At 41.5% G+C, this 22,194-nt stretch overlaps 1 protein-coding gene across 41 annotated transcripts in view; it reads left to right on the top strand.

The window, feature by feature from the left end:
- Nucleotides 1-22,194, top strand: part of LOC135200192 (ankyrin-2-like) — a 702,328-nt gene that overhangs the window by 450,784 nt on the left and 229,350 nt on the right. The gene's annotated exons all lie outside the window — the stretch shown is intronic.

Raw genomic sequence — 22,194 nt, 5'->3', positions numbered from 1 at the left:
CAGAGAGAAGCTATCGGGAAGCAACCAGAACTGAAAAGCGGTAGCATATAGGCCCATAGGGCGAAAACCAACTGATCAGAGAGAAGCTATGAGGAAGCGACCCGAACTGATCAACGGTAGACTAGGCTCTACGAGCCAGGACCTAGGCTAAGCCAGACGCCAACTAACCTAACAACAACAAAACATAAAAATATAATATATAATAAAATTGAAGAAAGAAGGTAAAATAGCAGGAGAAAAAATCCTAACCGGAGTGTGCGACTAGCCCGAAGGCAAGTCTACCACTCAAAGCTAGTCATGGGCCGATACAAGGAACCTGAACTAGGGTCCTGGATAGAAAAAGCCTACAAAAGGTGAAATCACATACATGTAATAACAACCTTGAGTAGACGTAATAACGCGGATAATCAAAATAGAGCGTAAAATAATAAGGGGTGTTCTAGGTATGGGAGACCAAGAACGAACCCAACATGCGGCAGGACCATGCTGCCATGCTTCCAGCCCCCCCCGAGAACGTATCTATACCTAACAAAAAACGGCAAATACCGTCTCGGGACGGAAAAAACTCGCTAACCGTAAATACTGAGTACTTAACTTAGCTGCTGCGATAGCTGCACGCTCCATTATAGTAAAAATCCACGAAAGGGCACACACAGAGAGAAAATTAGCACGTGTGGCTCCTGGCGCTAACTTTAAAAGGATGGCCACTAGAGGCGCAGCAGTCGCAAGCATGGGATGGTGTAGTAGTAGTACGAGCTGCTCCCTCTGTGGGACGGCTCCCCTCTTGGAGGGTTTTGTAGTGGGAGATTTCTATTGGCATTTGGCTCGTGGTAGTGGTCTCACTCGCCTATTGTGTTCATACCGACACCCTCCTAGATGGGTGAGCGAGTCAGTCATACTGACCTTTTTCTTTATTTTATTTATTCTCTGGTATGTGTTAGTACATTTACCCTAGAAAATAATAGATTAAAGGATATTTCGCGCAAGCGACACGAGCTGAGCCCAGAAATAAGATTTTAATGGTAAGGTTGGTAGATAGGACTTGAGACAAAAAAAAAATAAGATGAAGGAAATTAAAGAGAACATGTCCTTGGTAAAGGGAAAATTTTATGACAATGATGAAATTGTATAAATTTCTTGAAATGCAAATTAAGATGATAGTCTTTTGGGACTGATTTTATTGGAAATATGTTAATATTTACCTAGAACAGTTACAGTTGACTAGTTTAGTCAGAGAATGTAGGGTGCTTATGGGTAATCTGAAGTTTCAATTAAATAAATTAATATGAAAAAGATACAATATTTGGAAGTTATGTTGATTTCTCTGATTCAGTGAACCAGGTGGATTTTGGTAGATACCGGTAACAGAATTAAAATTACACTTTTTGAGATCCAGGGACTAATTGGCATCTATACCAGGTCACGGGGCATGTATACCCAGAATGCCCACGGCTACCTGACCCATCAGTTATTTCTAACCAGGTTTAGACGCAGAGGGGGGTTTCGAGGTGGGCCTAAGTTGACCTCAGGTTTGTTGTTATGAAAAATACATCAGTTATATTTCTAACCCAGTTTAGACTGCTAGAGGGGTGGTCGTTAGGTCGGGCCTTTACTGTTAAGACCTCAGGGTTTGTAGTTAATGAAAATACATCAGTTATATTTCTAACCCAGTTTTAGACTTGCTAGAGGGTGGGGTGGTTCGAGGTGGGCCTTTAACTGTTAAGACCTCAGGTTTGTTTAGTTATGAAAAAATCCACATTCAGTTACAAAATTTGGTATTTGTTCATACACGAAACAAACCTTCGGTCTTACATTAGGATAGACTTACTATTGGAGGGAGGTAAGTCTCTACAACTGACTGGGAGTTTGCCACCTTATCCATTTCCGAATATATAGGGAAATTCTAAGAGAATGGACAATGAACCTAGGACCAAAGACATAAGCGGATCTATTGGTTTGTTTTCCTCCCACTGGGTGTAGATACCATTCTACTGTTTACTCTTGTCCCTTGCGACTGGGATCCACCTTCACCCCTCTTTTCCTTATTATCCAGAGGGGTGTGTTGCTACTGAAAAGTATATCATCAGCTAAGATAGCTTCACAGTATGGCTGACCATCTCACCTGCATCTAGTCCGTTCCAGCACATGACGGTACTCTCCTTCATATTGCCCGTAGTTAAAGGAGTAGGAAGAAAGTAGTAAAGAAAAAAGACCAGTCATCCCATTCATTCTACTTTCATACCTTCATCTTAGACTAGACGCAAACTGACCCGCCCCCCAGGGGCACTTGGATGAACTATATCACTTGTGGGCCGCCACCACTGGACCCAAGGAAAAGGTGTCCAAGGATCTATGGGCAACATCTTTCAAATAAAATGAGGTGAAAGTTGTTTTGACGCTTCCACACGCCAGCTTTCAGAATTTTATCCACAGACATGTTCTTCTTAAATGCCAGGGAAGCACTCACACCCCTGATGTCATGAGCTCTAGGCTCCCACCTGGCTATCTGACCCTCTGTCTTCTGCAGTATAAGCATCTCTGATCGTCTCCCTTAGCCAAAATGATATTGTATTTTTGGACACTTCCTTCTTGTTCCGTCCTGTACTTACGAACAACCTCTGGCACCCCGGCCTGAGGTGCCTTGTTCTCTTTAAGTACTCCCTTAGTGCCCTGACGGGGCACAGGAGCATTTCGGCTTTGTCGTTGTCTACAAAGTCTGCCAAGGAAGGTATGGTAAAGGAGTCGAATCTGCCGTCTACTATTGTTGGATTTTGGGTCTTTGCCACGAAAATTCTGGGACAAACTCACACACCATTGATCTCCAACCTCTCGAGTGCTTTATGAGATATGAGAGGCCATGTAGCTCCCCCACCCTTTTGGTTGAAGCCAGGGCCAATAAGAAGACTGTCTTCAGGGTCAGGCTCCTATCCGTGGACTGCCCTTAGTGGTTCGTAGGGGGGTTTTGTCAGACTACCAGTACCTTGGTCAGATCCCAATCTGGGGGCTTTTAGCTCCTTTGGTGGGCATGACTGTTCAAAGCTCCTCATCAGCATGCCAACTCCCCATGAAGACGATATGTCCACTCCTTTTCATTCGTAAGACTGAGCTAGAGCAGCCCTGTACCCCTTCACTGCAGATACAGACATATGTTTTTCTGTTCTGAGATATATCAGAAAGTCTGCTAACTGCTGAATAGTGGTACCGAGTGGAGACACGTTCCCTCTACGACACCAATCACAGTATGCTGACCACTTTCCTTGGTATACTGTCGCAGATGATTTTCTGATATTACCTGCCATCTGAGTTGCTGCTTTCTGCGAAACCCTCGCTCTCGGAGGAGATACTTGACAGTCTCCACCCGTGAAGCGATAGGGACTTCACCGACTGGTGGTACCTCTCCACGTGAGGCTGACACAGGAAGGTTGCTCCATGGAGGTAACTCTCTTGGCAACTCTACTAGGAGTTCCAGTAGGTCTGGAAACCACTCTGCTTTCGGCCATAACGGGGCTACCAGGGTCATCTTGAGGTTCTGAGACCGCATTACCCTGTTCAGAACCTGACGGATTAGACAAAAGGAGGGGGGGGGGGGGGGGGGGGGGGGGGAAAAAAAAAAAATTTTTTTTTTTTGCGTACCACGTCCAGATTGTCCCAGGGGTGTTGTAGCGCATCTTCTGCTACTGCCTCTGCGTCCGGGACTACTGAACAATACACTTCCACTTTTTTGTTGTACCTGGTTGCGAATAGGTCTATATCGTCCTTCCCACAACATGAGCATCCTGTCCACTACCTGTTGGTGTAGGGACCACTCCGTTCCCAGAATCTGATCCCTGCGGCTCAACTTGTCGGCCACTATGTTTCTTTTTCTCGGAATATACCTGGCCTTGATGTCTACCAGGTTCTCTATAGCCACTGGTGAAGTTGAACTGTCATCACATGTAAACTGCCGAGAAACTAGGCCTCCTTGCTTGTTTATATAAGCTACTACTGTGGTGTTTTGTCTGACATCAATACCACTGAGTGTCCCTTTACTCTCTCCCTGAATTCTTGTAGAGCCAGGAAAGCTGCTTTCAACTCCAGCACGTTTATATGGAGTTCTCTGTCCTTGCAACTCCATTTTGCTGACCACCATCAACTCCTCCATATGGGCTCCCCAGCCTTCTAGTGACGCATCCGAGAACAGCAAGAGGTCTGGGGAGGATTGTTGAAGGGGGACACACTGTCAGATTGTCGTCGTCCACCCACCACAGCAAGTCTTTCCTCACTTCTGCCGACAAGGGAATTTGCTCGTAACGGGTGATCTACTGTTGGTGACCAAAACTCCTCATCCTCCTTGTAGGGACCGAAGGTGTAGCCTTCTTGTGGTACTAGCTTCTCCAGGGAGGTTAGGATTCCCAGCACCACCTGCCACTGTCTTGCTGCTGTGTCTGCTTTCCGAGAAAGGCATTCACCACTTGTTGCATTTCTCTACTCTTTGGTCTGTCGGGAATACTTTGGCTTGTGTTGTGTCTATCACCATTCCCAGATATTCCAAACGTTGACTTGGATCCAGCTGCGACTTCTGCTGATTCACCACAATACCTAGGCGTGACAAAGCTGCAGGAGGGCCGCCCCTGTCCCTGAGTAATTTCTCCCTGGACTTTGCTATCACCAGCCAATCGTCCAGATATCTTATTAGCCTGATCCCCTGAGCATGCGCCCACGCCGACACGAGGGTGAACACTCTTGTAAAAACTTGAGGAGACGTTGTCAATCCGAAGCACAGGACCTTGAACTCGAAAGCTTTCCCTGCAAGACTGAAGCGGAGAAATTTCCTTGAAGACTGATGGACTGGTATCTGAAAGTATGCGTCCTTTAGATCGACTGTCAGCATAAAGTCTCCGATTCTGACTGCTTGTAGAACCGTTTCGGAGTTTCCATCTTGAAACTGGTTTTCCTTATAAACAGATTCAGCGTTGACAGGTCTATTACTGTCCTCCACTCCCCGTTGGCTTTGGGTACCAGGAAAATCCTGCTGTAGAAGCCTTTTGTCGGACTGCATACTTGTTGCACAGCTCCTTTTTCCATCATCTTCTTCACTTCGTCCTGCAGAATAGTGGCCTTCTGAGATTTGTGGGCATAAGTGACGTGGGGTAATGGTTGATCTGTCAGGGGCGGGTTACCTCGAACGGAATCAAATACCCGATCCTGAGAACATCCACCACCCACTGCTCTGCCCTAGTTCCTGCCACACCTTCCAGTGATTTGCCAGGCAACCCCCCACTGTGTGGCCGAGTGATGGGAGGCGCCCATCCTATCTTCTTGAGCCTCTCCCTCTTCCCCTATTGCCCCTTCCTCTGTTGTTTTTTCTATTGTGAAAGGGCCGGATGAGTTATCCTCTTTGGGGAAGAGGGTCTTGTGACTCTATTAGGGATGCTATGTCTCACTGTCTTCTTTCGAGGCATCTGCTGTTGTCTTCCCTCCAAAGGAGTAGTTTGACTGTTAGAGGTTTTCCTAACTGCCTGTTGCACCAACCTATCGTTAGTGTCCATCCTTCTTCTATCTATCGCCTCTTCCAGTATGACCTCTGGCAACAGTAGTTGCGATTCCAAGATATCCCCATTCCTCATTGTAACAGGGAATCCAAATCCACATTGCGGCTTAGTCTAGCCAATGCTGCATCTCTCCTCATTAGCAGGATATTTGCCCAAACATTGGCACTTACGTTTGTCAGGTACGCAATCGCCTTGGACCCTGACTGTAGTAATCTAATGAACAATGGTTTCATCCACGACTTTCCTTGTTGACTTCCGAGGATGCAATTTTCGCCACTGCTGTTGACCAAAGGTCTAACCAGGACGCAGCCTGAAAGACAGAAGAAGCTGTTGCTTCTAACGTAGCAGCCTCTTGGTACGTCATCGAAGGGCACTCCATTTTAACCTGATCCAAGGTTAATCCAGGCCTTAACCTTACAACATTAGGGTTCATTTGTCTAGACAGCAAAGGGACCTTCGGTGTCGTATAATATTTCCTTTGCTTTATCATTGGAGGGGGAATAAATTTAATTTAATGATCTATTAGATCTTAAGGAATTATCCCTCCCTGCAATCTTTGCGTTTACGTGTTGCAAGACCGATCCGCATGGACTCGAATAAGGCAATTCATACGACACCTTGGTATCCCTCTTTAGTCCAAACGCCATGTCAATTCCAGGAGGAAGCATACTGGCCGGTGTTTCTGTCTTCTCCGAAAGGCTATTGAATTGACGAATCAAATCAATAACCTCTGCATACGAGGCCAGAAACTCTTGGTTTTCTCCTTCCTCCGGCTCTAGTGTACCACTCTCCGTCACGAGAGATGTTGTCTCGCCTCTATCTTCTGACAGACGGCCCGGAATTCCCATGGCCGCCTGCCCCTACGGGCCCGCGGGGTCTCTTTGATCTTTGCTGGCCGCTGTTGGCTCGATCCCAGATAGTCAGCAGGGGAACGAGAACGTCTCACTCTTTCTCTGCTCACAGATCTAGAGCGAGAATCTCGTCTAGATCTCCAAGATGAAGGCTCCCTTAAAACAGAGGTAAGTTCGTCTCTATTAGCATTGGCATCGTTTTCGAGCGTCGGCGAGCCCGGCCTCGGCCTTCTATCCAGACGGACACTGCCTTCCACGAACGTATCCGCCGAGGTTGCCAACTCTCTATTTTTCGTACTTTTAATAGGAGCCTTATCGTCCTTCGTACGTATTTTTGAACGGCCTTACGGGCGAAACTGGGGGACCTGCCATTCCATCCTCTGCTGCACCTTTCGCCGCCAACGTCGATTTTACCAGAGGTATCGCAGTTTTTGCGATCCGAACTGGCAACTCCGCCTCGGCCGCTAGCTCGCCGGCCGTCACCTCTCTCGCTTGTTCAGACTCTTGCGAACGGCTTCGTCTGCCAACCTTGTGCTTAACAGCCACTGATTTCCGACCTTCTTGCTGACTTGGAAATGACAGTCTTGGTCCGAAGAAGAGGAAGAATTGATTCTTCTCCTCTTGGCCCGAGGATCCGCTAGGAACTCCCGAATCCTCCTCCAACGCTGACTGGCGCTCGCCGTGACGTTATCGGACTTTAGCGATGACCGCCGACTAGAGGAAGAAGACGAAGAAGGCGAATCACACTTTTTCTTTTTGTCTCTCTTATTCATTCTCTCCTCTATCATAACCTGTAATTTCTGCATTACAGTTTGCATGACGGGTCAGAAGGCGTATTAGCGTCTGGGTGCATCGAAAAAGGCCGAGAATCGGTCTGTGACGTCATCACGCCTGCCATCTCAGAGTGTGATGTATGTTTGTGACGTCATCCCTCTCGTAGGGAGAGACTGAGAGGTTTCTGCTGGCAACCGCACGTTTGCTGCCAAACTACCTCCCACGTTATGCATCGCTGTAAATACTGAGTGGGATGGTGAAGCCGCGGCATTAATTCCCATAAAATTGCAAGCCCGGGGGATGAGGGGAACATTCAGCGCTGCCGGACCCTGCTGGAACCGTGACGTCATATAATGCGCAAGCAGACCATCCAAGGTTGGTACGCCTGGTAGGCCTAGCGCTGAACTCCGACGTTAACCATCTAACCTATGCGCTTGAGTAGCAGGAGCCTGGAACAAAGATGGCGGATATCCCCTTCTACTTGCTGGGAACAAAGGAGAGTGCAAATATTATTCATAAAATTACCCAAGGCTCCTGACTTTTGTTTCCGATACAGAACCGCTAGGAGAAACCGAAGGGGTAATGAGACAATTCAAAAGCAGGTGGAGAAACATATGGAGCAGCCTGGTTTATTACCGATACAAAAGAAGCCGGTAAGGTTTGGTCATCCAAAGATGGCGTCACCCCCTTTCTTTTGTATTGGCTTTTCCCATAGAACTTCTTCCACTGTTCCACCGACCAACCGCGACAAACAGAACATGGATTAGTAACCGTACATACGTTTTCCCTGCACCTACTACACGTGGGATGAGGATCCGTCGACCTGAAGTTAGGAACCTAGAACAAAAAGGGAAAGCCACTGACTCCTGGGCATTTCCTTTGTCTCCTCTTCGAAGCGGTAGACGATCCCGATGTTGAGGCAAAATTCTCCATCATACCACGTATCCACTCTTACCACACACTGATCACACTTGGAGAAAGAAAAGGAATGAAAAATAAAAAATGAAAATGGATAAAGAACGGGCAAACTGAAAAACCAGGCTTTTAAATGAGATAGACAGTAACACGTCTTATCTTAAAGGCGGTAGGAAAATAACTGATGGGTCACAGGTAGCCGTGGGCATTCTGGGTATACATGCCCCGTGACCTGGTATAGATGCCATTAGTCCCTGGATCTCACAAGTGTAATTTTAATTCTACCGGTTTCCAGCTTGGCGCTAGTAAATCCTAATGTTAAGACCGAAGGTTTGTTAGTTATGAAAAATACAAATTAGTTACAAATTTGGTATATTTAGCATCTATTTGATGAAAGAAACTAACGTAAATAGTTTTATTTGCATATACGTAATTTGGAAAGATTAATTTAAGCCTTTGGAAATTCTAGAACACTTTATTCTCTTGAAGGCATTTTCACAGTGAATATTAGGTGGAAAAAGTAATATTTAAAATTTGTCTCTGTTTTTACCAAGTGAATATTAATGAATCAGTTTGGTTATCTGGAACTTTTTTATTTTTTATTGACTGTCAGTGTTCAGTATTTTAATTGTAAAGTTAGCAAGGTGATAATTATCTACATATTCATGACATTCAAAGATGAGTGGTAAGTACTTGTTGAGACCTCCCCATCATGGCAGTATGTATTGCATATTTATTTATTGTGGTTATCCACATCAAGTTTTGATTCCAACATGGTTACAGTAGCAGATACTCTTGGTCTGTTTCTTCCATCTCCATTTTAACAGGTTTTTATTGTCCTTTTTTTATTGCTATCATGGCACTCTATCAAATTGAATGTTTTTTATGTTGTTTTACTATTTGGTATGTATGAAGTGCTTCTGTTTTTTTTATGGTAGTATATATTTTATTATTAATGTGGCAGAATCCATGGAAGATTCGTTGGTGATATACACCAAAGGATGGTCAGTTTCTTGCTATTGCAATCTGTGGTTCTGTACTAAGGCCAGGGACCTGTGCTGTTGCCTGTTAGTTTTTAACCAAGATTATCTATTAGGCATCCAGAGTTGAAGCTGATGAGATATGCATTCAACACCTAAACAAAATGCACCATCTTACTGCCAATGGTTTTTAGTGCTTGTCATGGACAAGACCACAGCTTTTTGTAGAGGTCTAGCCTTTACCTAAAGAATTGTCTGTATACAAGATAACAGGAGTTCCTACCCAAATTCAGGTACTACCAGCAGGGCCAGCTGGACCTGGTGTTTACAGAGGGGCAGGGATACAAATTTCTCTCTATTAGGAAGTAAAATTATACATTAGTGTTCTAGATTTTTATTGCTGTACAGATGTGAATTGTGATGTACTGTAAAACTGTCTTAAAAGATTTTTTTATTTGAGATACTGCGGAAGTTGATACCTTAAGGGAAATTCCAAGTTTCAAAAGTAAATCAGACAATGATGAAGGAAATATGTAAATGGTTTGGGCATGTCCTTCATGTCATCCAGGGAATATAATACATAATAATGTCAAGTGGGCTTCTCAGACTCCCCAGAAGAATTGGATGAACCATACCTACTTTTATAGGAAATTATGAAACAGGTGTTTCATTGAAGTTGGAGTACAGGAAAGGTATGAGTGGCAGAATTTTAAGAGTCCATTTGTGTCAAATAGTGTTTGAGGCAGTTGTGATGATTTTTTCTTATTTGGTGGCTATCTGTATCTACTGGCAAGTTCAACATTTATCATGGATATTGTTCCTGTTTTAAATCATTGTAAGCTTTTCCAGTCTTAAGCAGAAGCAGAGCTCACAAAGCAGCGCACAAATGTTAAAGGGAAGTCAAGTGTGAAGGTTGTGGCTTCCCTTGACAAAGAACATATTATTGTTTTAAAGCAGGTTGAGGAATGCTTTAGAGATAATATCTGTTAATAGTATATGCTGGCCTAATTGAATCTTAGTACAAGAAGAGAACCTGTTCTAGCAAGGAAGGGAAGAGCACAGGTTTATAGACCTTATAAGAGTCACCTGGAACCAAACCAGTCTTTACAATATACAGTGGAACCTTGGTTTTCATACATAATCTGTTCCAGAATGTCCTACGAAGTCCGAAACATACAAAAACTGAAACAATAATTCCATAAGGAATAATGTAAATACAATTACTGTAATGCATTCCAGACAACCAAAAATACATTTTACATATAGTGAATAAACACAGTTTTACATACAGAAAACAATGTGAAATGAATGTAAATGACTAATGAAATTAATAAATGAACATTTAACATCACTCTTACCTTTATGGAAGACACTTGTTAGCATATGGAAGAGGGAGACGAGGGGAGAGGGAGGAGGAGAGATTTTTGTTTGGAAAGGGAATCTCCCTTCAGAAGGACTTCAGGTATCAAGGACCTGTCTGGGGTTACTTCTCTTTGTTTTTTTACTGGCACTGTCTGAGGTTACTTCCCCAATCGTTTTTTACTGGCACTATTTGAGGTTATTTCCCCAATCGTTTTTTACTGGCACTATTTGAGGTTACTTCCCCAATCGTTTTTTACTGGCACTATTTGAGGTTATTTCCCCAATCGTTTTTTACTGGCACTATTTGAGGTTATTTCCCCAATCGTTTTTTACTGGCACTATTTGAGGTTATTTCCCCAATCGTTTTTTACTGGCACTATATGAGGTTACTTCCCCTCATCATTTTTTACTGGCACTAAAACCAGCTTGCGAGTCACTGAACCCCTGTCACACAACAAAACTGTCCAGAGACATTTGTTTCTGGCATTTCTTTAAAATTTGCCTCAAGTTAAACATGGCATTGTCATTAAAGATGTTGGTGACAAGGATTACAACATCTTTATTGGGATGATAATTCTCCTCAAAAGTTTTTAATTCACTCCATTTTACAAACACGTCCTTAATCACTGAAGTAGGAACATTATGTATGCCCATTTGCTTTCTGAATTTTTCAAACTAGCCTCTGCTGGCCTTAAATTCACTGACAGCAGTGCTTGTTGTAGGCATTTTCTCACTGAGGTTGGCATACAACACCCTCCAACACTTTACTACTCGATTTTTCTTGAATTCTTTAGTGTTTCTCACCTTTTTTTACAGAAAGGCTAACACTTGGAACTTTCCTTGACCCCATGATTGCTTATTTAGCAATTGCACTTGAATAAAAAAAAGCATTAAAAGCACAAAAGCAGAATGGGTCACAAGAGAACATGGGATGCTTTGTTTGGGCACTTGATACAAGGCCTAGTACAAAATTCGAGGATATGTACAAAACCTGAGATAAAATTTCATTGGAAAAAGTCTACAAAAATCAGGGTGTATGGAAATTGAGGTTCCACTGTATTCTTTACTTGTGGGACTTACACGCAGTTGTTTACATGATGAGAAAGAAATATTTTGTACCAGTGAGAAATTATTTCCATCCAGTAGTACTATGTTTTTATGGTGATCAACCAAAAAAGATTCTGATAGCTAACATGAATATTTGAACTCTTGAATACACATTCATTGGCGTTAGTCATGAAGAATCTCCAAAAATATAGAGCACTTTTGATTGCACACATGTGATTGAAGGGCCATGCAGAATGTGGCTTTGGTAAATCTAATAAGAGACTTCTAAATAACTCTGCTGTATACCTAATCTCAAAGAAGAATTTGAAGTCATTGTGAAAAGGTACAGTATTAGTTTACTAGTTTTTTTATCAGTTAATTTTTCCATTTCCACCATATACGTAGTATTAAATATGAACAAAATTATAGGAACTGTGGCATTTCTGGGTTATTGTCGAGTAAACTATTGAACAGATATTAGACACTGACTAGTTGAGCCTAATTTCTTCAGAGTTAGTGGATGAGGGAAAGATAATGTATATTGAGAGTGATGAGGATATGTACAGTATATGGTATATATTTGCAGTATCTATTTGTTAAGGGCAATATGTACTAGTTGTTCATACATGGAACAAACCTTTGGTCGTAACGTTAAGATAAATCTTCTGGCGCCTGCTGGAAACTGGTTAAAAACAACAAAAAACTGTAAATGCAAGGAATCTGTGGCATCTAGCATCTGATACGTAGTTGAGGTGGAAGCGAGTCAGAGACCAACCTTGAACGTAGTGATGCATTAGTTTAGTTTCCTTCAACTACCTTGGAGAGTGGATGTATGCTTTGCTGCCCTCCTACCCAAGCTGGTTTTTTACCTTAGCCTGTATAGCATCTCTCTCGGGGAATATTACCCCTGCAGGGTGAGAGAGGCAAGCTCCATCTTGTTCCTTTGTTAGCAAGTTTGTAATGTGATGTTTTGTTTGGGATATATTGAAACATTTATGTATTTTAAGACATTTCATCATGTTTTATTTTTCAATGATATATTCACTTATTCATGCCACAGTAGGCTTTAGTGTGGAGTTTTTTCTCCCTTTATATCATTGTTCTTATTTCTCCAACAACTTCTAGGTTTGTGTTACTGTATTTGCTCAGGGCCCGTCAGATTTTACCGTCTCGTCTCTTTCTCATCATTCTGGGGGTGGGGAAGGCAGTGAGTTGCACGGCTCACTCCCTTCGCTTACATATAAAAGTTTCTTTTCCTTCTCTCAGGATAGGAGGTTTATTTCCTTCCAGAGGGGGAAGGCATGTTATTTGTTTAGTTTCAGGCTTTACAGTTATCAACCCTGCTTCTCACCATAAAGTCGGTCGGCAGCATGTTCTGCATAGATTTTGGGAGGCCCTCTGTGGGAGGCCCTCTGCATTCTCTTCCTCTCCCAGAGTTGACACTTCACTAATTATTGGTATGCTCATTGGTGATGTGGTGGGAGTTTGGAACCCAGTCAGTCCTGACGGGAGTGGGTTACTGTCAAACCTTGGAGCCCATCTACATGAGGACTTGCAAAGTTTTCAATGTCATTCAGGGGTACCAATCTTAAACAGATGACTTCTCCGATGTGGCTTTGTCTGCTTCTCTGGCGTCTCGTCTATATCTAATGTATCGTCATCTGATGATATTTGCCTTCGTTCTCCTATTTTTCATTATATGCAATAAACTTGGCATTACAATTTTGTTTGAATATATAATTTATCCTGCTCTTACACACAATATTTTCTGCTTTTGTAAGAGTATTTTACTTTTTGATGTCATGGCTGGGATTGTGATGTCAAGGCTAGTTCTTATGACAACATAGTTTCGATTGATTGACTCTGTGTTTCAAGAGAAGTGCGACCCGTCTTCCACTGCCTCAGGCGTTGGAGTTTCTTGGGAAATTCTATGCTTTTCTTCATGCGCATGTAGTGGTGAGGCTCTCCAGTTACTGTAGAAATGGAAGAATTGATCCTTTCATCATTGCCATCTCCTTCTTCTATCAGTGCTCTCCCTTGTCTACAAGCTGGGGTTTGTTTTGTGTCATGAGTTTCTGTTCATAAACCTGCAACTCAGAGCTCCAGGTGCATGATTTCCTCAGAATTGGTGAGTTGGAGAGGTAACCTGGGTCATGTCACTGATCTTAGTTCTGGGAATATTCTCAAACTATTATCTTCTCCCTTCTTCAGACACTTTGGTAGATAAGAAAGAGCAACCGAACTTTGACCTGCTCGGGGCTTGGTTGCCCATCAGAGTTCTTTGATTTCTTTGAAATCCAAGACTCTAAGGATGCTTGCTACATGCTTGGTTTTCTTCAGAACTCTGATTCGACGATTCTCTCCAGATTGAAGTAGCCATGAAGATTCTATAGTGTACCAGCGAAAGTTGATGCAGTTTCCTTCTTTGGACACGAGAGTTTCTGAATGTTTGGAGATGTGTTTCCAGCATAGGCATTGTTGCCTCAACGCTCACACATTCACGTCTAAGTCACCTTAGTTCCAGATTTTCACGGATGTGACCAGATTCGACAATCGTCTTTGCGTGATTCAAGGACATCCAGCCAAGGATGTTGCTCTTTCTCCGATGTACATAAGCAATTTTACACAGCCATGGACGTTTCTCTTGAGAGCTGTGTTGTCTTCCTCTCGTGTACATGAGTCTCCCCTTCACATACGTAGATGTGTTCCTCTCTCGCATTCGTGTTCTTGTGGAAGATGATTATTGCCTTTCTACCTCTCAGAAGTCTCGTTTACCTTCAAGATGTTCTAATCATTTCAAGTCTTGTGTGCCTGCTTGGTTCAGGATTTCCTCGCCTGTTGCTCATGTCCATGGACATGTTTCAAGTGATGGCCTGATGTTGTTGATGGACACGCCCTTCATGGCGGATGTGCTCCTTTGGCTATTCATTGTTGAGAGAGAGGTTGTCTTTTTCTAGTTTGCAAGAAACCAAGGCGTTTCTTATCTCATTCTCCTAGGAGGTCCTATGTTCGTCATTCACCTTCCAGTCAGTGGTCGTAACTATCAAGGCAAAGGTATCGTGTTTATGCTTCTCTTTCTCCCAGACGGTGTCACTTACGTTGTTCGTTGTTGCACATCCATGTACGTGACTTCACGGTCAGAGACAGATGCACATACGTGACTAGACGGCTGTAGACCAACACACACATTGTTCCAGGGAGGAGGTGGTCTCAAGATGCTACATCCAGGTGCGGACCGTCAACCTAGCTCTTCAACCATACAGCACGCCTGTGCAATGCCTTTTAGTCACGTATGTAACGTCTGACAGACATTGCCTTGGTGGCAGCTGACGGATATTCCATATCTACTACGTACGAGATTGAAAAGGACCATCGACCTACCACACAGCCATACAGCACATTTGTGCAGTGTCTGGGAATGGACTGTCACCTAGCCTTCAGCCATTCAGCACATATGTACAATGCCTTTTGGTCACATAGCTAACAGCTGATGTTACCATAGTAACTTCCAACAACGTTCCCTACATACAAGATCAATTTCCCAACTGTTACATCCTTCATAACAAGTCAATGAATTAGTTTAATCAGGCCCATACGGCCTTCATTGTGGGGATTGACAATATTTGTGTTGATCCAAATTCAACACTTCTCAGGTAAGAAGAATTCTCATTTCATTGTTTTTTTCTTCCAATTTGAATTGTTCCTATGAGAATATTGACCTAGCACTTTGATTTCTGTTCCAAAGTAGTTACATTTAGTTAATAGGTTGGCTCGTTTACAGTGAAGTTCTGTAGAACCATTCTGCCCTACACTTACAAAGCAGGATTCAGTTTCTAACGCCATAAATCCACAATTCAGACCTACTCAACTGGTTAGGTACTTAAGTCTAGACCAAGAAGACTCTGAGACTGAGGAAGGATGAGGAACTATCTCCCTTTTCCAACCAAGTGGTTGAGTTCTTAGCCTAGCTAAGCTAGTTCAAACCTACCTTTACCAGCTTAACCTAGTCTAAGTGATTGAATTTAGCCTAGTTAGTTTGAACTTGTCTTTACTGACTTATTCTAGCCTAAGTGGTTGAGTTCTAGGCCATAGCCTAGCTATTTCAAACCTATCTATACCATTCTGGCCTAGCTTAAGTGTTGGAATTCTTAGCCTAGTGTAACTGGTTCGAGCTTAGCTTTAGCAGACTTCAATATCCCAGAACATGTTCTTCTGCTTTATGACTTCTGCAAGAGGAGGATTTGCCCATTCTTCAAGAGTTTGTGATTGGGTTAGATTAGGTTAGGTACAATTCCCAACTTAGCCTAGCTTTATATATCCAAGTAACCAGACCAATACTGCGTCTCAGTATCCTAGTTGTTCTTGTCTCTGCAGAAGTTAACATCAGTCTTTAGCATTGCGCTGGGTTGCTCAGGAATATCATCATGTGGTTCCCTAGTCAGAAAAGGGGGGTCAGGTCAGTGTGTTATCTTCATAGGACATCTCCTCTGTTGACTAGCATATTGAACTTACTTCATCTTAGGGGATCTCCATATAGGACGTCTCCTATGTTTGAAATGCACATTCCTTTGGCAGTGCGAGGATATTTCTGTCTACAGTGGAAATTCCTTTGATGGTAGGGTATTTAGCACATACATATCTGTGTAGAGCATACTATTATCATAGGATATCCCCTTGGGTTATCCTGTTGTCTCCTCTGTCTTCGTGGTGAAGACTCATGTTAGGTCTCTTAACTACACAGTTCAACAGGAAGCTAGACGTCTACTGTTCAGTGGGGGGGCACAGGACTCCCTTCTGCATACTGGAAGAAACTTGGGAGCTTACACATTTCCTCCATTCTGCCTGTTCCATCGTGTCCAGAACAGAGTACATAATGGGTTCCAAAATCTCGGTCTTCTCTCAGCAGTGCCAAGGAGATTCCACTTTAGTACAACCTTCTCCGCCATACTTATGTGGAGAGATACCACTAATCTGTAGAATCTTTATCTCTTCATGTCTGGAGTCTATCCAATATCTTTCAAGTAACAGATCTTTCTTGCAGAGCAGTGACTCAGATGTAAGTCTACTTCAGATCTTCATCAGCCATGTACAAGGTGAGCCATCCGCTGTGATTGGTGTCATAGAAGGGATTTCTCTCCACTCAGAATTTCTTTTTAGTAGATAATGATTGTCTGGATCTTTCTCAGAACAGAGGAAATAATTTCTGTTTTTGCTGTCAAGGGTTACAGGGCTGCCTTATATTAGTTTTTCACCTGAAAGATGTGGACATCACTTCATCCTGGGAATTCTCTTTGTGGTTCAAAAGCTTTGAGCAGTCTTGTTCACCTAGGGATCTCAAACCTCCTACATGGGACCTTACTCTGGTACTGAGTAGTCTCAGTCAAGTTCCATTCAAGCCCATTGTCTTACAGGGAACTGACTTTGGAAACAGTTTTCCTTCTGACCTTGGCATCCTCGGAAAGAGATGGAGAGCTCCTTGGTCAGGATTATGATGTAAATATGCAATGGGTTGGGGTCAGTAGCTTTTGAATTTGCCCTGGAACTTTTGGTTACGACCCAAATTCCCTTGGTTCATGATGACAGATTTGCCTCCTTTAACGTTTATTCCAGTATGGAGTTTTATCAGCAACCTTCAAGAGTGACTGCTTTGCTTTGCCCCATCAGAGCATTGCATTGTTATCTAAAGGACTAGTTACCTAGACCCTAGGTATCATAGACTTTTTGTTAACACGACCCAGGACAAGAATTAGATGTCCTAGAATACCCTTGCGTTTAACTACATGAAGTGATTAGGCAATCCTACTTCTCATCATCAAGTTCTGTTACCAGTACTGTACATGCAGAAGCAGATGACAGAGGAATAGATTTCTCCCTGGTATTTAAGAACCTATCTCTTCATAGAAATTTTAATACTGGTTCCTGACTGCATCAAACCATTTTCACTTACTTCTACCTGAAGGATGTTGTCCACAGGTCCTTGAACACTGTTTTCTTGGGTCCAGTGGTGGCTGATCAACAAATGTAGCTCATCCAGTGCCCCTGGCTTGACAGTTTGTATCTTGCCTAAGATGATAGTGTGGAGGAGGGAATGAGTGAGATGAGTGGTCTTTTTTCTTTCCCTTTTCTGCTTTCTTCAATACCTACAGGCAGTTTGAAGAGTAGACACATCATATGCTGGAACTAGTTTGATGCAGGTGAGCATTGCGGCCATACTGTTACAGCTCTTTTTATGTTAAATACAACATACAAATCTGCTTCTTATTAGCTTCAACTCCTCTCTCCAGCAAAGGGAGTGAGGAGTGGTGACAAACCCTTTTCTTGTGGCTAACATGGTTTGTTGCTTGAACAGATATACATAGTTCTTTTGTAGTTCCGTATATGCAATGAATCTGGACATATTTCATCATATTTAAACCCATTGACTGAGTGTTAGATATCCACATATCTAACATCTCAAGGGCTTAGGTCCTCCTCTTTTTAGAAACCTCATTTCTAAGAAGAAAAATCAGGTGTGCCAAACATCCAGTTGGTTCAAGATTCTCATACCTCCCTCCAAGTGTGAGTTTATCCTAATGTTAAGAACAAAGGTTTGTTCTGTGTATGAACAAATGACAAATTTTTTATTAATTTGTATTTTTCATAGCTAATAAACCCGAGTTCTTAACACTGACTGCCTACTTCTAGCCACCCCTCGTATGCTTCATCCTGGGCTGGAAGAAACACTAATGCATCACTAGGAACAAGCATAGTCTCTGACTCGCTTCCACCTCAACTACTTATCGGATGCCAGATGCCACAGATTCCTTGCATTTACAGGTTTTTATTGTTTTTAACCAGTTTCCAGCTGGCACCAGAAGATTTATTCTAATGTTAAGACCTGAGGTTTGTCAGCTATGAATACAACTTGATAAAAATTTTGTAATTTTTGTGTGTAAAAATTATCCATATTTAATAATGGGAAAAACATATACGTATGCATATTGGATAGTCTTAACATTGAACAGCAGTAACTCCTTTTAGCAAGAAATCCTGCCTTTGCCCATCAGTGCAATTCTAAAGTTTGTCAAACCTCAATTAGACCAGATCCAAGACGTTTCATATCTGTTTCTGAGAAGCAAGTCCTTTTGCCGGAGTTTGAATGTTGCTTTCAGGTCACTAAGTAATGCAGGAGAAGCTGGTTCAAAGCCAGTTGTGGAGGATAAAGAATACATTCTTTAAAACTCTTATTTCTTCAGACATTAGCTAGCAGGAAAAGACAACAACTAGTAGGAATTAATTTTATACAACCTGTCAGCCAAATTTAGTTAATCTTAGAATGAAGTACTATGGCCTAAAGAGCGGATGATGATACAAATGTGTCATCAGATCATTAAGGAGTGCTTATAGAGGTAACAATGATGTTAAGACAGTGACTTATATTGGGACAATAGTGCACTATACTTGTTAAATCATATCACAGCACTGGTTTTGAGTCAAAAGTGGAATGAAGGCTTTTAAGGAACTCCTATTAGAAAAGTTACTTATGCTGTCTGACAACTCTCAACATCAAATCTTTACTCAGGAATAAAGATTGTACTGTGCAACATACCAAGCAAAGTCTCAGTAGATAATGCAAAGAACCTTAAGTGCCATCCATGGTGTGCCGCATAAGTTACAGTGTAATTGGTAACTCCCCTCCTCCCATGGTCAACTATATTTTTTAAAAAGAGGCAAAGAGATTGGTTAGCAGTAAAAGGAATGATTATGAAATTACAAAATTTAAATTCAACCCTCAGCTGATGGTTGTGTTGTTACACCTTCCACTGTTGACAGCTTTTTGATCAAAGGTGTGTTGTGATTTATATTGCTGTCTGTTAGTAAAATCACTAAGCTGTCTTTAATATAATTATCTTGAACCTTGATATAATGTTCATTTCATGGATTAGTAGTAATGTCTAAGCAATATACTATTCAAATTTTGCTGTGTTCTGGAGGATAATCTTGCTAAAGTAAAAGCTCAATGTGTAATACATATCATGCATTTAGGGATGCCTCACCATATGCAAAGATTAAAGAGGTCTTACTTTTAGAGGCTAGCCATTCTGAAAGAAAAGAAATAACAAGGCAAGTGTGCGTTAGTATACTGGTTGAGTCTGCAACCAGCCATTGTGACAATACTGCCATGACCATTTCAGTCTTTAATGGTAGTCTTGTCAGTTTGATTACATTGCTACTTTGCCCTTCCTTGTTTTGAAGGAATTTTTTAAGTTATAGTACATGATTTTTTTTTTTAGTATTAATATCCAAGTTGAAGCAAACACAGTCAGTGTTTTAAGCATAGTTATCATGTAAGATATTATGTTTTACTTTACATTTTGGGGAATGTGGGATCCACATTATTGCTCTGTTTCTCACCTGTTCTGTTTGACATTTATAGTTGTCACAACATGTTGCACTTTTTTTATTTTTTAATGCTGTAGGGTGTTCATATGTTTTTTTCTGCCAAAAAAAGCAGTGGGTAATGAGTAAAGCCTAAAAGACAAGAGCTGGGAACCAAAGGAACTTTGTGAAGAAAATTCAGGATCACAGGCTCCCACTAAACCAAATTAAGGAGTCCTGTCTCTCTGAAGGCAATACTCTCTAAGGAGACGGACAGCCTATCACACATAATGCCAGCGATGCCAATGTAGAGTAAAAGTCGTAACTACGGCAAAAGTATCTGTGCAAAGGAAGGTCAACACAGCAAATAAAGGCTTGACTAAAAATGTTGACGTCCACGGAACTTCATTCCTGAATAAAAATAAAAAAGCACTGGCTACTATTGAAAAACCGGCTTGGAAAAGGAGAGTGAAGCAAAACTCGGGTCTCCAAGGTGGTAGAAGAAAGACTAATATTTTGCTGGGGTATGATCTTGGTCGATGATCAAGCATCCACTCCGTATATGCATTAGTTGCCAGATGCTACGGATTCCTTCTTTTACAATCTTTGATTGTTTTTACCTGTTTTCCAGCACTAGCACTAGAAGATTATCCTATTGTTAAGACCTCAGGTTTGTTAGCTATGAAAAATACAAATTGATTAAAAAATTTGTCATATTGTACAGGACCACTTCTTACCAATATTTATTTATTCAGTTAAGTTTTTATCATTAGCAACAAATGCTTCAGTCCACCAAAGTGAAAGTCAAGAATTTTAACCTTGCCTGGTTAAGTAGAAAATAATAATTATAATAAGCCCTATTGCAAAGAAAGTTAGCAGAACTAACATTTAAATTAATACCTTCTTGCTCGAACTGAAATTTTATGCAAAGCCTTGCTTGTTCATCCTTATGGGATACTCAAAAATTGTACAGCATTTAATATCATCTCAGAGTTTTTGGACATTGGGGGATGAAACTATTGAGCATTTTTCAACATTTACATTTTTCATTTTCCTGTGAAGCACATTTGATTGATATGTCTACTTGTTTAAGGTGATTACCAGTATGAGTCTGGCAGTTGCAAATAGCCAATTTTCGTACTGTTGATTTTACTTTAAACTCACTTCTAAAATTTCAACACAGCAAACAAGGAAGGCTTGTCTAAAAAATGTTGATATCCACGGAACTCCTGGGCTGAATAAAAGAACAAAGCACAGGCTACAATAAAAAAAAACCCAGCTTGGAAAAGGAGAGCAAAGCAATACACCACTCTCTAAGGCAGTAAAAGGAAGACAGGCGCATCACGGAGTTCCGATCTTGGTCGATGACCAACATCCGCCTCATATACGCTTGAGTTTCCAGATGCCACAAATTCCTAGTTTTACAAGCTTTGACTGTTTTTAACCAGTTTCCAGCTAGTGCTAGAAGATTATCCTATTGTTAAGACTGAAGGTTCATTCTGCTTATGAACAAGTGGTGCTTGTCAGCCTTGCTTTCTTACCCAGTGTTTCTTCCTCATTATCATGACTTCAGGTTTACCACTCCTGTTTTTTAATGTCTAGTATCCTGCCTAAATCTGTGATTCTCTTTTGGGAGATAGAAATATAGAAATTTTAGGAGTTTGCTCTTTCATTCTTGTGTCAAAGAGGACACGTACATAATATCTAAATTTTCATTTTAAAAATATGATGTCTTAATCTTACAGATTTTTTAATCTTGGCTCTTGCATTCTCTTTTCATCCTTTGCCTTTGTTCCATTTCTTTGCTGTATGGAATTTGAAACACTATGTAATCTGTGACACATTTCCCTTTTATTTTCTCTAAATCAAGCTCCTTCCCACAAAGTATCTGGGATTTTTAATTTTGATACTATTTTTGATCATTTCTAGTTAGATTAAAGGGGTGAGCTATTGCTATTCTCAGTCACTTTTGTAGGTTCAGCAATCCAATGATATCTTGGTTCAGACCATTGGTTTCTCTAATTGCAGGCTTGGAAATCTTTTCTAGTATGCCTTCTTCCATCTGTCTTTTAAAATGTATGTCACACTCTTGTATAAACTATCAGTTTTTCTTCATCTTCATTTGACTTGAGCTGGATAGGGTTATTAACCAATTGTTCCATTTTCCTCTGTGGGAAAAAAGTTGAGTGCTGATACTAAATTCAATATTGTACTTGTTCTCATAGTTAAAGCTGAGGATGTGGAAGGCTAGTGGTAGCTATATAAAACAGATTCAGATATTAAAAAGTAGTCTTGTTATGAAAAAAATATTGATAAGGTCATTGATGAATAATGCTAAATGAATCATTCTGTTTGTTGACTCTGCAAGAGTGTGGT

Source organism: Macrobrachium nipponense, chromosome 26 (assembly GCF_015104395.2).
Source record: "Macrobrachium nipponense isolate FS-2020 chromosome 26, ASM1510439v2, whole genome shotgun sequence".
Taxonomy (NCBI): Eukaryota; Metazoa; Arthropoda; class Malacostraca; order Decapoda; family Palaemonidae; genus Macrobrachium; species Macrobrachium nipponense.
Note: the sequence above shows the minus strand (reverse complement) of the source record. Positions and strands in the feature narration are given on the sequence as shown.